The sequence below is a fragment of the Myotis brandtii genome, unplaced genomic scaffold (assembly GCF_000412655.1).
Source record: "Myotis brandtii unplaced genomic scaffold, ASM41265v1 scaffold38, whole genome shotgun sequence".
In the NCBI taxonomy this organism is placed as follows: domain Eukaryota; kingdom Metazoa; phylum Chordata; class Mammalia; order Chiroptera; family Vespertilionidae; genus Myotis; species Myotis brandtii.
In genome coordinates, this window is record NW_005364596.1 from 3,261,086 (window position 1) to 3,270,631 (window position 9,546).

Sequence of the window (9,546 nt, forward strand, 5' to 3'; positions counted from 1 at the left end):
CGCCTGGTCCCCAATATTTCAAAATTATCTCGTGTCATTTTTCTCTCATTTGTGTGCGGCTCCTCTTTTCAGATCCCGAACCCTGATCCACGCAGGACGTGGAAGGAAACACTCAACAGTGTATAAAAATGCCATACATTCTGGGTGTTAATCTTGTATCCTGCTATGTTGCCAAATTCATTTATTCAATTTAGAAGTTTTTTGGTGGAGTCTTTTAGGTTTTCTATGTACAATAGCATGTCATCTGTGAATAATGATGACATGATATTGAAAGGAGTTTTACCTCCTCCTTTCCAATTTGGATGCCTTTTATTTTTTTCTTATCTGATCACTGAAGCTAGTACTTCCAGTACTATATTGAATAATAGTGGTAAAAGCGGACATCTCTGTCTTGTTCCTGTGCTTAGGGGAAATGGTTTTAGTTTGTGCCCATTGAGTATGATGTTGACTGTAGGCTTGTCATCTACGGCCTTTATTATGTTGAGGTATGACCCCTCCCAGTTTGCTGAGAGTTTTCATAAAAAAAGGATGTTGGATTTTGTCAGATGCTTTTTCTGTGTCAATTGATATGCTCAATGTGATTTTTGAATATTGTACCAGCCTTGCATCCCTGGAATAAAGCCCACTTGCCCATGGTGTATGAGCTTTTAATGTACTGCTGGATGCAATTTGCTAATGTTTTGTTGAGGATTTTAGCATCTATGTTCATCAGGAATATTGGCCTGTAATTGCCTTTCTCTGTAGTGCCTTTATCTGGTTTTGGAATTAGGCTAAGCTAGTCTTGTAAAAAGAGCTTGGAAGTGTTCCTTCCTTTTGGATTTTCTGGAATAGTTTGAGGAGGATAAGTGTTCTTTTCATATTTGATAAAATTCCCCTATGATGCCATCTGGACCGGCTTTTGTTTGCTGGAGTTGTTGTTGTTGTTTTTTAATTACTGTTTCAGTTTCATCAGTAGTTATGGGCCTATTCAAGTTTTCTGATACTTCCTGATTGAGTTTTGGAAGACTGTATTTTTCTAGGAATATGTCCATTTCATCCAAATTGCCCAGCTTGTTGAAATGTAATTGTTCATAGTATTTTTTATTTTTATTTTTTACAATCCTTTGTATTTCTGTGGGGTCAGTGTTACTTCACCTCTTGTTTCTGATTTTGTTTATTTGGGTCCTCACTCTTTGTTTCTTAATGATTCTGGCTAAAGATTCATCAATTTTGTTTATCTTTTATATATATTTTTAAGTATCTATACCATTTATTTCTGCTCTGATCTTAATCTCCTTACTTCTACTTACCCTGGGTTTTTCTTGTTCTCTAATTCTTTAAGTTGTAGGGTTAAATAGTTTATTATTAATTTTTCTTATCTTTTGAAGTAGGCCAGTAGTGCTATGAACTTTGCTCTCAGGAGTACTTTCACTGTGTCCCACAGATTTGGGGTTGTTGTGTGTTCGTTTTCTTTTGTTTCCAGGAAATTTTTTTCTTTCTTTCTTGATCTCTTTGGTAACCCATTCATTGTTTAATAACATGCTATTTATCTTCCATATATTTGAATGTTTTAAGTGTTTTTATTATAGTTGATTTCTAATTTCATGCCAGTGTGATTCGAGAAGATGCCTGATATAATTTCAACCTTCTTGAACTTTCAGAAACTTGTTTGTATCCTAACATGTGGTCTATCTTTGAAAATATCCCATGTGCACTTGAGAAGAATGTATACTCTGTATCTTTGGGATGAAATGTTCTGTAAATGTCAATTAATTCCATCTCATCTAGTGTGTCATTTAGGATTTGTTTCTTTGTTGGTTTTTTGTCTAGAAGATCTATCCAGTGATGTTAGTGGGGTGGTGAAGTCCCCTACTATGATTGCATTACTGTTCATCTCTCCTTTCAAGTCCTACAGAGTTTTTTAATATATTTTGGATGCTCCTGTATTAGGTGCATATATGTTTACCAGAGTTATTAGCCTCTTATTGTATCAATCCCTTTAGCATTATGAAGTAACTTTCATTGTCTCTTGTTATGGCCTTCACTGTGAAGTCTATTTTGTCAGATATGAGTATTGCTACCCCAGCTTTTTTTTTTTTTCCCATCCCTTCATTTTCATTCTGTGTGAGTCGTTTGTTCTAAGGTAAGTTTCTTGTAGACATCATATATATGGATCATGTTTTCTTATTCATTCAACTACTCTATGCCTTTTACTTGGAGTATTTAATCCACTTACACTTAAGGTCATTATTAATAGGTACTTATTTGTTGGCATTCTTACTCTTTATGCCTGTGTTCTTCTCTTTCTATTTCTTCAAAGAGATAGAGAAAGATATAAACAAGTGGAAGAAACTACTGTGTCCACAGGTTGGTAGAATCAACATCATTAAAATGTCCATACTCTCCAAAGCAATCTAAACATTCAATGCAATCCCAATGTCATGTTTCACAGATCTAGAACACACACTCCAAAAATTTATATGGAACCAAAAAGATACCTAATACCTGCAGCAATCTTGAGAAGAACAACAAAGTTGGAGGGATCACAATACCAGATATCAAGTGTACTACAAAGCAACTGTATCAAAACAGCCTGGTACTGGCACAAGAACAGGCATATAGATCAATGGAAAAGAACAGAGACCCCAGAAATTAACACAAGCCATTATGTTCAATTAATATTGACAAAGACAAGAGCATACAATGGAGTCAAGACAGTCTCGTCAATAAATGGTGTTGGGAAAACTGGATAGGTACATGCAAAAAAAATAAACTAGACCATAAATTTACATCATACACAAGAATAAACTCAAAATGGGTAAAAAGACCTAAATATAAGTTGTGAAACCATAAACATCTTAGAAGAAACCATAGGCAGCAAAATCTCAGACATCTCTCATAGCAATATGTTTACTGATACATCTCCTAGGGCAATGGAAACTAAAGAGAAAATAAACAAATGGGACTACATCAAAATAACAAGCTTATGCAGAGCAAAAGAAACCATCAACAATGTGAAAAGAGAGCCCACTGCATGGGAGAATATATTGGCCAATGATACATCCGATAAGGGGTTAATTTCCAAAAATATATAAGGTACTCATACAATTTAACAAAAGAAAGTCTAACAATCCAATTTAAAAATGGGCAAAAGACTTAAATAGACACTTCTCCAAAGTGGATATACAGAAGGCTGAGAGACATATGAAAAAATGCTCTAAGTTACTAATCACTCAAGGGATGTAAATTAAAACGACAATGAGGTATCATCTTGCACCTGTCAGAATGGCTATCATCAAAAATTCAACAAAAGACAAGTGTTGGTGCGGATGTGGAAAAAAGGGTGGGAATGCAGACTGGTGCAGCCACTATGGAAAACTGTATGGAGTTTCCTCAAAAAATTAAAAATGGAACTCCAGTAGTCCCACTCCTAGGAATATATCCTAAGAAACCTGGAACACCAAACAGAAAGAATATATGCACCCCTATGTTCATAGCAGCACAATTTACAATAGCTAAGATTTGGAAACAGTCTAAGTGCCCATGAGCAGATGAGTGGATTAAAAAACTGTGGTACATTTACACAACAGAATACTACACGGCGATAAAAAAAGAAGGAATTCTTACTATTTGCAATAGCATGAATGGACCTGGAGAGTATTACATTAAGCGAAATAAGACAGAGAAAGGTAAGTATCATATGATCTCACTCATATATGGAATCTACTGAACAAAATAGATCCAGAGACATAGAACCATGAACAGATTGATGAATCTCAGAGGGAAGGTAGGGGTGACTACCAGGGAACTTATATGCATAGCCCATGGACACAGACAACAGTGTGGCGAAGGCTTGGGAGGGGCGGCTGAAGGGAAGAGCGGGTAAATGGGGAAAACAACAAAAACAAAACCCAAAGCGGACATCTGTAATACTTTCAACAAGAAAGATAAATTTTTTAAAAAGAACCAACCTTGGGGACCAGTAGATTCGCACAGCCAGAGTGCCCCTGCTGCTTCCTCTGGACCCACAGTAAAAACATTCTGAGCCACCTGGGAACACCTGGCATTTCCTTTATAGCTGTGACTCCCCGTCTGTGTCAACTCACCTTCCCCAGCTTTTCCATTTATGTTCACTTTCAGATGGGGGGGGGGTAGCAGGGGGAATGCTCAAGAGAAATAGAACAAGAACAAGACCAGGGTATGTTTGACCTGAGGGGTTTGTCTTTCCCTGTGTTGTGATAAGAAATCTATTACAGTGAAGACCAACCACGTGGACATGTCTCCAGGCCCCATCTTGCTTCAACTAGAAGAGCTCTACTTTGCTTTCTATTTTTACCCAAAATCTCAGTTGAAATCTGGGTTCCATGGCCAAAAAGTTTAAAAACAAATGATGTCAATGCAAGGCCCTGGAGCGGAAGTTAACAGGCCACCATCCTTATCTATATTTGGCCACAGAGAAGCCATGACTAACCCTGGGTGGGTCATTTAGCAACCTCAGGTTTCGGTTTTCTAATACATTTTGCCATATTCAAATATATACAGGGTAGGGCCAAGTAGGTTTGCAGTTGTGAGTACATGAAACACAGAGTTTATTCTTATTTATTAAGTATTGTGTTATTTTCCATATGAACAACTGTAAACCTACATGTGCTCCACCCTGTACATGCATATAATTCTATACAAAGAAAGCAAAGATATGTTAGTGATCTCACCAAAGACAGCTAAAGAAAGCAAATAAAAATCCCATTTCTCACAGAAAGAAAAGAAGTAGGGTGAAGTATCTTATTGATGAGTGTACAAGAACCATCAGAAGTTCTAGGTATTTATTTCCTCTTAGTGCTCGAAACACTACCATGTGATTGGTCCTAGGATGTGAGAAATCGATTCCCTCAAAGATTTAAAAATTTGGGGTATTTTAATTTAGCCTGATGTAGATAATTGACGGGCAACAGCTCCATAGGGGTTTATTAAGACACAGGCTCTAACCCTGACTTTATCACTTGATGAAAATTAAAGCAATCTGTATATTGTATTGTGAGCCACTACCCAAAGTCAAACCTTCTTCCATCACCATATATTTATCATAGAATTGCACACTTGAAACCTATATAATCTTATTAACCATTGTCACCCCAATAAATTTAATTTTTTTAAAAAGGGGGAAAAAGGTAAAACAATCTCCTTTGACCTCAGTTTCTTCCACTTTTCTCACAATTCTCAAATAAGGGACTATGTTAAATGATTGTTCATTTGCATATTACAATAAGAAAACATGGCTTATCTTATATCTTTATTTCTCATGGTCAGAAATGACTTTGTGGAATAGGCCACATGAAAAGGGAAAAAAATTCATGAGAGAATCATCCATTAGGTTCCATTCACTATTTAGGCATCTGAATGGAGTAAACTATTACATGGAATCTGATGCAGAACCTCCTTTCCACCAGGACTGAGTCAATTAAATAACATTATAATGAATAGCTCCTGATCTCAGGCTTAAAACAAAGAGAGAAAGAAAGAGAGAGAGAGATAAAAACTAAAAAAAAATTTTTTTTTTTTAATAAGGTGGAAGTTGAAAGGTCATATCTCCTAGAATAAGAGATAGCTAATTAGATGCAAGGTAACTGATGGAAAGTTACTGGGTGAGCTCAGAGGCCAATACCAAAGGCTATAAAAGAATAAAGTATTATGTTTTATTATACCAATTGACCATTATATGAATGCAGATTCAAAATTAGATAATAATATGATACAGATTAGTTTAAACATAAGCTATATTTAAAATACTTGGTGTTTAAAAAGGTCTTTCCTGAAATATTTAACATTGAAAAAAATTTCCCAAATGATCTGAAATTTTGTATCTTGATTTAGAGTTCATCTATTCTGCTAGCATTAATGTTTCAAGGCAGACAATTTACACTATCAAACAAGACTAGATGTCTCTGGTAATGGATCAGCAATCCTACATTTAAATTTATTTATTTTTTCTGTGTAACAGGCTATTCCAGGTTTAATCCCAGACATGACACATACTCCTGAGCTAAATAACTTCTGAAAAGCAGCTGGTCATATGTTAGAACTCTGAGGCATTATTTATGGTTTCTTCCATTTGTGAATAGAAATTGTCTGTTCATTATGATTAATGATTAACACAGCTTTCCATCAAGTACAATGAAGATTTCCAATGAAAGACTGAGAATCTAAATTAATAGAAAACTCTAGGTTCTCTATAAAACAAATCGAACTTGAAAGCATTTCTCCTAAAGTGACATTCTAAACTCATAGAAAGTTAGTCAAAGTATAAGACTGCATATAAAGCACGGATTCTACCTTCAATGACAAATTCAGTGAAGCACTATGTATTGTGGCTTCAAGGAATGTCAGAAAATTTTAGAGTTCAACAAGTTTTTTTCTTAATTTTACAGAGATCCAAAAGTTAACCTAAGTCATGAGGCTATTATTTTGGCAATAAAGAAATCTCAATAGTTATTGAATAAGATGGTATCATGTACTTATTTTTTACCACTGACCAGGGCTTTTAATCATTTTGAAATTAACTGTAGTACACAATGATGAAAACCTTTGGAGAGGTTTCTTAAATGATGCTATAATGACAATTTCTAAATAACAGTTCTCAAAGTCATAAAAGAATAGACAAATCATTTAAAAGTTCTTACCTATCTTTAGGTTTTCCTTCATTCCCTCACAATTCTGCCCCCACCACTTAGGGAGTTATCTAGAGGGAAGAGGATATGAGGCCACTGCCCCAGCGCTTCTGATAAGAGACTGGTCTTCCCAAATACTAGCATGTTAATACTAACATGTTAATACGCACAACCACTTTATGGGGTAGGTACCCTTATCACCACCATTTGAGTTATGAGGAAGTGAAACTTAGAAATTCAAGTCCAGAGTTCACGTTCTTAGCTACTACACTATGATTGATTTTCCAAGATTCTGGTCTACTTTACAATTAGAAATGTACTAATTTTTTTTTCTACTAAGAGCAATGAATTTCTCTTCCCAGCCTGCCCCCTCCCTCCAACCTTCCTCCCCACAGTTACCGCTCAGGTTATAGTCTCAGTTTGCCCTCCCTTCCAAACATTAGCCAGCCCCACCTTCTAACACATGGTTACCAGTTCTGGCTCATCTGATGCCTTCAGTGGCTGAGAGGATGTTGATCCCACTTTCCAGTGACTTATAAGAGGGGCATTTCCTGGAAATATTGCAGGTGGACATTTCACTGTAATGAGATGTTTAGTGTCTGAATCAATCCCGTTGCCTAGAAACCTGTTTGTGTTTGGCAGGAGGAAGGTGACTAAAGCACAGGTACAGTCAGACCTAAAGCAGATACTTATTAAGCATGACCTGCTCCCAGCCCTTGACTGTTGATTTCATTCTTAACCTTAACACTGTTCCTTCCCATATCACTCACTGTTAAGAGAGGCTCCTTCCTTTCTTTTCAAGACAGGGAAATTCAAAAGGCACTATAGCTGAAATATATGCTATATTGTTGTACTTACTGAATTCTGAAGAAAAGCTTTAAGACAAAAGATCATTACTTGACTCTTACATATGAAGAGAACTAAAATTATGTGGTGTCATAGAAGTAACCTGCCATCCCTATAAAATTAGGTTCTCTCTCATAAATTCAATTAATATACTACATTCTCAAACAGCACTGAGTCACTACTTTTGACCTCAAGTCAAGAAAGAATGTTTTCAGGCAACTAGAGGGCTGACTCATGTGGCAGGTCCCATTCAGGCCAGAAAAACTGTTATACACATACCTGTCTCTCTCTCTCTCTCTCTTTTTTATTTGAGGGTGGGGAATAACAAGAAGTAATTGATGACCACATCTAAGTAGCTTCAGAATGGAGGGGTTTCACAATCAAATACCATAATATATATAAATATATTGCAGTTGGCCAAAGGTCATTTACCAACTTTTATTTTAAAACTTAAGTTAGCATGCACACCTAAGTCACTCTAGAAGCCAAAAATATCTAAAATAAAACACTCTAGAATAAAAAAAAAATGGCTCGCATTCCATATAAATTCTCCACCAGTTATTGCTATTCCCCTAACATTTTGGGGCTCCACTATTTTTCTTAGTCATTTCTATGCATTAAATATTCAAAGAAGGAAAAGTGGTTTAAACAAAAGCGAGCACATACACACATAGCAGATACTGGAGTTTTCTCTTTGTCTTCCTTTTCACCCATGCCTGCTAAAGACAAAAAAGTAAGAACTAAGGGTGTGCCTAAATGATACCTTATCTTAGTGGGAAAGTACTAGATCCCAAATTTATGTAATACTTATAGACTGAAGGATACAAATTAATTTAGAACATTTTTTTCTTCCCCTCACCAAACACTATCCATCCTAACACAAGGGTTCCAGTATGCCTGTATTAAATACTATTAAAAGTCTAATAGATGGACACTTCCAGTCAAGATGGTGGAGTAGGTCAATGCTGTACTCACCTCTTCCCATGACCACATCAAAATTATAACTAAACTATGGAACAACCATCAGAGAATCACCTGAAGTTCTGTTACAGAAGTTCTGTAACTAAAAATATATAGAAACAGCAGCATCGAGACTTATAGGAAGGGCACTGGTAGGATGGGCGGCAACATGGAACAGGCTAGTCTTACACCAGCATGTGGTGGTTAAAAATCAGGAGCGGGGCTGCAGAGCTCCTCCTCAAAGGAGCAAGGAGTCCCAGACCCATACCACGTACTCACCTCTTCCCATGACCACATCAAAATTACAACTAAACTACGGAACAGCCATCAGAGAATCACCTCAAGTTCTGTTACAGAAGTTCTGTAACTAAAAATATATAGAAGCAGCAGCATCGAGACTTATAGGAGGGGCACTGGTAGGATGGGCGGCGACATGGAACAGGCTAGTCTCACACCAGCATGTGGTAGTCAAAAATCAGGAGGGGGGCTGCAGAGGTCCTCCTCAAAGGAGCAAGGAGTCCCAGACCCATACCAGGCTCTTCAGCCCAGGGTTTCAGTGCCAGGAAGAGAAGTCCCCAACGGAGATTGTAGTTTAGTGAGACAAAGGGCTGATGGAGTCCCAAGTGTTCCTCTTAAAGGGCCCGTGCATGGACTAACTCGCTGAGAGACTCACTCCCTCTGAGCTCCAGCGCTGGGGCAGCAGCTTGAAAGGCTCCAGGGATTTACGAAAAGGAGCTGAATTGTCTGGCATCAGGGCAAAGGCTGGAGGGGCAGCTTTCTCCCAGACAGAAGTGCTGGCACAGGCCATTGTTCCTTTGCTCAGCCCTCTCCCCACTGAGTTAGCAGGCAACATATCTGAGTCTCTATCAACCTGACTAACACTGTTCACCCCACCGTGGTGATTCCCTGAGATCCCAGCCCCATCCAAGTTGTGGGCCTACCCAAAGTTTTTCCAGTGGCTTTTCCATATCAATGGCTGGTCTTGGTTCATTAGGAAACATAAAAAAAGAACTAATCATCTCACACCTGTCAGAATGGCTATCATCAACAAATCAACAAACGACAAGTGCTGGAGAGGATGTGGAGAAAAAGGAAC

At 37.5% G+C, this 9,546-nt stretch overlaps 1 protein-coding gene across 2 annotated transcripts in view; it reads right to left on the reverse strand.

Annotated features, from left to right (window-relative positions):
* The window catches only part of SGMS2 (sphingomyelin synthase 2), a 59,246-nt gene that overhangs the window by 39,513 nt on the left and 10,187 nt on the right, over nt 1-9,546 (reverse strand). Inside the window, exon 1 of one of the 2 annotated variants that reach the window (XM_014544734.1) lies at nt 7,098-7,122. The exons of the other annotated variant lie outside the window; for it this stretch is intronic. The gene's annotated coding sequence lies outside the window, so the exon portion shown is untranslated. Of the gene's footprint in view, nt 1-7,097; nt 7,123-9,546 lie in introns of those variants that run through there. 2 annotated transcript variants of the gene reach the window in all.